This window comes from Meleagris gallopavo, chromosome 13, assembly GCF_000146605.3.
Source record: "Meleagris gallopavo isolate NT-WF06-2002-E0010 breed Aviagen turkey brand Nicholas breeding stock chromosome 13, Turkey_5.1, whole genome shotgun sequence".
Classification (NCBI taxonomy): Eukaryota; Metazoa; Chordata; class Aves; order Galliformes; family Phasianidae; genus Meleagris; species Meleagris gallopavo.
Genome location: NC_015023.2, coordinates 576,765 through 583,168, shown reverse-complemented (window position 1 = coordinate 583,168; position 6,404 = coordinate 576,765).

The following is a 6,404-nucleotide window of genomic DNA, read 5'->3' as shown; positions in this document are numbered from 1 at the left end:
TTTTAATAGCTTTAGAAGTTTTCAGCTTTCTTCCGTTTCTGAATCTGCAGCTGAAACACATATTTCTCTCTCATCTGTTCTGAACTCACCTCTTTCCAATCCCTAATGGCTTCCCCCTTCCTGCCCTTGAGTTATAGACCATTTCTGAAATGCTGTATGACAGCACTTTCTTGCAGTGTTTTCAAAAAAGAAAAATTGGCTGTTTGTTTCTCAAAGTCCTGAAAAATAACTCTTGCTCTTAGCATTTTCAGGAGGAAGAAGGGCATGGCTAGATTCTCATTCTGCAGTGTTAGATGGGAAGACACTGTAGGAAAAAGTAATATAGGTAGCTATTTAAGCATGGTCCAAGTCTAGTAAGGATAATAAGAATTCTCTTTTCTCACAGAGCACAAAGTAAGCCAAAGCACACACTACATTATCCTGAAAATCTAAAATTTAATGTGTTTAGTCTGAACAGGTACAAATATATTGAGCTACATCCTGTGTAAATCAAGGTGCAGGAGAAAGGTGATCCAGCTCAGAGCTTTACGCTATAACTTCACCTTCCTTATTTCTTATATGAACAATTATTAACAGTAGATCTTGAGCATTTTCACAGCTGATTTGTAGAGCCTTTTATAACCTGTATCCCCTTCGTAAAGGAGATATATTCTTACAGTCTATCTCCATAAGAAATCTTGAATATATACAATTTACTGAGATTGGCACTTGGAGTTTTAATTTTTTAAAAATATTTTTGTTGTTTTAAAAAATATAGGCATTAAAATTTGATATATTATTGTAACAGTGACTTCGACAGTGTTACCCTGAAAGTCTACCTAAAAAATTCTGTTTGAAAAGCAAAGGATTTTGATATTATTTACTTATTGAGTCACAAAATTGTTAAATAGGGCAAGTTCTGAGTTGCTCTCAGTTCCTTTCAGTCTTGTCTTTCAGGTATTGTTTGGAGTAAAATTGTGTTGGGATACCCATGTTTCTCAAACATCTTATTGGGAGGACTGTTAAAGATGGTATGCAAAACATATGTAAAAGAGTCTACTTTCCTTGTGTTTCTCCCTGTTCTTTTTGGACCCATTCTTTGCTCTGTCATTCAGATTTTTAGAATTCCTAGATTATAATTCTGATAATTGCATTTCATCATCATAAGAAATTTTGTACTTGTCTAGAGCTAAAACTCACATTCTAGAATTCTGCCAGCCCGAGTACAAATATTGTTTCTTCTGAATTAGCCTGGTCTTCCATGTATATCATTCCATTGCACTGTAATAAAATTATTGTAGTCCTATATTTTATTTAATTGAATAATCTATATGGATTACCTCCATATAGATTACCTCCATACCTTCCGTTATTCTCTTGAAATTTGACCTCACAGGATTACCATAACATACTGGGGGAATGATACTTCAGAATGAACCATCTATTCATTTAGACTACTTTCAGTATTTTGTCACTTGTATCCTTTCTCATTTCCTCCCAATTATTATTATTTTTTTCATCAGTAAGTCCTTGACTAAACCATTTCAAGTAGAAGATATGAAAAAAACATGAATAATGAAGTGTTATGTACCTACAGAGTGGGTACAGGCGGGTTGTTTTTAGAATATTTTTATGCTTAAAGATACTCAAGGCAATTTACTGTTGCAGAAGAAATCCAGATCCCCTTCTGTATAGAATTCTTAATATTGACAAAGCACCAGGTGTAGTATTTTATCATTAATTTCTCATCCCTTCAGACAAATGCCATAGGCTAGTTTTTTCTGGTGACTGATTCTCTGTATCTCTCAGCTCCTCTTAAAAGAAGTTATTAATCTGAGAGTGGAGAAGGGCAAACTGTAATCTACAGAGTGATAGTTAAAGTGCTAAAAGTAAGCATGGGAAAGGATAAAAAAGAACATGAAGAGGATGAGAAAATCACTTATTTAGAGCCTCTCTATCAGTGATTCCCAAATGCTTTCCATAACAGAGAAATAGTGCACTCAAGAAAACAATCACAGAAAAGAGGAGTATTGGCTAGTAGTGGAGACTGCTCTGAGTCCAAGGCTGAGTCAAAAAATTGTTCCTCCATTAGAAGAGTCTGCTAGTGATATTTCTTTCTTTTTAATCCATGGTTTCTGTATTATCTGAGAAAACAAAAATGGGAAAGAAAAGCTGTGAAAAAAGCATGAAATTTAAGCTGAAATCTACTGTGTCTTTATGAGCTGTGTGCTCCTCTTACATGGTACTGGCAAAAGCGGAGGTTTCTTGCTGCCTTGTATTAAATGTCAAGACAGAACAACACACCAATGTCTCAGATACTACTTTCTGTTATGCAGATCCAAGTGAATAAGCCTGTCATTTGAGTTTAGTCAAGTAAAAGTGCATCACTTACAAGGCTGATACCTTAACAAAAAAGTAAGCCAGGATCCTTTCAGCATTCCCACTCTTCCTATAGAGTTGTACATTGAAGACTTCTCTGCTTACTTTCTTTTCCTGTAACACTCAAAGTTTCTAAAGCATAGAATACAATTTTCTTCAGTATCAAAGCACAGTGATTCTCTTTGGGAGCTTTGGTATTTGTCCTTAGTAAAGTTAGGTAAGATCTACAAGTGTTATGAATAGCAATGAAAAGAGAACAGTGTGGACTAGCTATGTTTCCAGATTACATGGATATGTTTTCTTTCTTTGACCTAGTGAAGATAGAAAATCAGCGGTTTTCTATCTAAAATTAAAATTTGAAGAAAATGTAAAAATGTTTTCTAAACGAAAGACACAGCTATGCTTATGTAAGAATAGAAAGTCTTATGTAGTGGGAGATCTTGAGAAAGTGTCTCTCCATCGTCTTCTAAACATAATGTAACTTCATACTTCAGAAGTAAATATTTAAAAATAAGTCTTAGAAGTTTTGTTTTGTTATAAATTTACATCTTTAACAAAAGATTCTTGATCTTTGAGGAGATGCTCATATTTGTTTATTGATTACTGACTATGTGATTTCTCGCTTTCAAACATATTCCTGATGCATCATCTACAAGTTGCAGTTTAAGCACCTATTAAATATTTGATGTGCATCACAAATAACCATAGCCAGTGCTTATACATACATTTTCCAAAATATACCTTTAAGATATAATGCAGTAAATTTAAAGTGGAACAGTAACCATAAAAGCTGCGTTCTACTCTGAGTGTGCTGTTGGGTATTTTATGACTAAAGCTCCAAGTTCTTTAACATATGATATTTATGCTTGAATATGAAGAGAAAAAAGCAAAAAAGGGAAAAATAACAACAACAACAACAACAAAACAGCAAACAAACACAGAGCTATCTGGACAACATGTAATTAAATAAATAAGTAAATATTTGCACACACATATATATATATATACATAAAATGAGAGATATATTAGACCACCACTAACAATAAAGATTATTGTTGATATATCAGAAAATTCCATAGAAGTGTAAATAACTTTGCAATTAATAAATGAACTGGAATGAGTTTATTCATAACTCTTTTTATTTTAGTATTGAAATATCCCTGCTACAATTTTACATGAGTGCTGACACTGGGGAAGACAACTTTATTACGTGCTTTTTCAAGCTTTATTTACAGTGCTAGAGAAATTACTCCTAAATACAACCATGTCTACGGATATGTAGGATGTTGAGTAAGATGTTGTGCAGTTATTCTGGACTTCTGTTTTAATATAGAACAATTATTTTTGTCCCCTTAGCTCCTTAGATGAGAATCAAACTGACAAACTTTTGTTCTAATGTTTTACATACCCTTGTAAACTTTTGTAGATTTAGAAAGTGCTCATTTACTTGGCACTATGTTTTTTTCTTCTTGGAGAGTGAAAATCTTGGGTAGATTTGTTTTAGTTCTCACTTTGTCAAACTGAACAAGCTAATGATGGCATATACAAAAAGTGCCCAAATGCAAATTATGAATGCCCAATTATCACGATTTTTTTTTCCATTTCAGGCCTTTATATTTATTCCCTACTATTAATATGTTAAAGATAGTTTATCTTGAAAATCAATTGGTATTAAAACTTCCCATTTTTAATGATGTATTGATAACAGAGGTGTCAGTGTAGAAAAAAAAAATACAATTTGAATGTTTGAAAATGTTCAGCTATACTTCTTTGTAAATTATATAATACAATCAAACTTCTTATCACAGTATAATCTAGGAAAGTGAAAATCATTTTTATTTACCCTGAAAGCATATATGATTATTTAATAATGGTAATATCAATTGTTTTCTCTTCTACTTCACTAAAAATATTAGTAAGTTGGAATTTCTTTACTGAAAATTGTCTAATTTTATTTTCCTATGTTCTTATGACAACTTTGGACACTAAAGTATGTGTTCCTCTCAAAAATAAACAATTTTCTCACATGGTCTTTCTGACTTAGACATTAGTGTTGCCTGGATACAGCTGGTACTATTCAAATAGTCTGCTGCAATGCTGTCAGATTAGCCTTTTGTTACATTGATGTATAAATGCATTATCTGCAAAAGTACCTCAGCTTTCTACATGAACAACAGAGAGGACAGTAGAACATTAATTCAGTTAGCTTTTTACAAGAGGTGTTGTTTTTCCCAATGTGTTACAGAAAAGGCAGGTACTTTACAACAAATAAAGGTTGCATACTAGCAGTGTTTATTTATCTTTTAACATTACTGTCCTAGAAAGCATTTTTTCAGTATCTCTATCATTCACTAATTATAATTTTGCAAGTTACAAAGTCAAAAATTCCAGAGGTCATTGTCAAATCACTGGATAGCATTTTTGCAACTCTTCTTTAAGTTTTCCTAGTTATTTTCATATTATACTCTTAATATTTAACATGGCAACACTTGATAACTTTGGAGTTGTACACTTATAGTGTACTTTACTGTAATAACTTGAATCATTGTGATCCAGGTTGTCTTCACAAACCAATTTAATATCTCTGTGAGAGCTGAGAATTGAAGCTTTAAAAATGTTAATTTCACTTGTACAAAATATGACTTTTCCTATTGGTCATCTCCTGCACTTTAGTAAAAAGTAACTCCCTTAGTAGTGTCACTATCAGAAATATGAATGAATGATGATGTCTGGGTGAATGCCTAGAGGAAGACATGGCATCATAAGTTGATCATGCTGTAAGCCTCTGCAGTGAAAAATAATTCAAAAATTATAACAGCACTCACAACAAACCTTTCAGCAGTACAGATGACCACTGTGTAACTTTACACTGAATATAATTAACATGTGAAAGTCCCCATTTAAAAAAAATATTGAAGAAAAGCAGATTTTTATAGATGTTTGTCTCCCATTAGCTGTTCTTTGAAGCTTCTGGTACTCCTCTTTTGAGGCAGGATTTTAGTGATACCTCAGACTGCTTTATAATGGCCTGAATGTAATTAAAAAAATTATCACTGGATTTCTTAACATGGTACACACTATGCTTCATTGCAAACACTGCATTATTTACACACATAAGGGATTGTAGGTGTCATAATGGTCATTTACAACCAGGAATCATTTAAGATATCTCTGAAGTTGTTCTCTATTCAGGTAAAAGACAATATTAACTCTACTTACCCACATTAGGTGAGCACATGGATGATTTTGGATCAGCTTTTCCTCTGATTTCTAGTATTGTTCTGAAATATTAAGATCCAGTAGATTCTATAGCAAAGCTTGTACTTTTACTAAGTGTTTTTCTTCAACTAAATAAAATGTTCCCTTGAGAAATTAAAGGGAAATTAAAGGCCTTGTAGAGCATATTCTGTTAGTAATTGATAAGAATCCGCTGTTCACTGGTGTTTCTAGAGATGACAGCTGGGTGTTCAGAATCTTTCTTCGAAAAGAGAATGGTCTTCATAATAAGGGTGACTGTTAGCAAAGTGGATGAAATTTCAAGTAAGCAGCCATGCTGCTGAAATATGGTGAGTTACTGAAGAAAAAACAGGTGGTTAACACCACTTATTTTACTCAGTAGCAGGGACACCTACAACTTATCAGATGTATGCAATTTTCCTGATGTTGTATCTAAAAACACATTGTATCTTAATGTAATTAAGATTATTTGTTCTCATATTGGTTTGGCAAACTGGGTCTTATTTAGTTATTATAACCAACCGGAATAGAACACTACCATATTTTGTAGTGCAAGAGGTTGTATACAAATGTGTGTACTGTGTAGGCCTTTGTCTGATCATGACATACCACATTTTGTAACTACACACTAAGTTCTGCACTAAAGCTTACTGTACTAGAGAAACAAGCCAGATTTCAATTCTCCATAAACCAATGCTGGTGAGCAATTTGGGACAGGGGCTGTATTTGTAATCCATGTATTCACTTCATACCACAGTGGTGTTCTCAACTCCCAGACTGATCATCAAGGTGCTATTGCAATAATAATT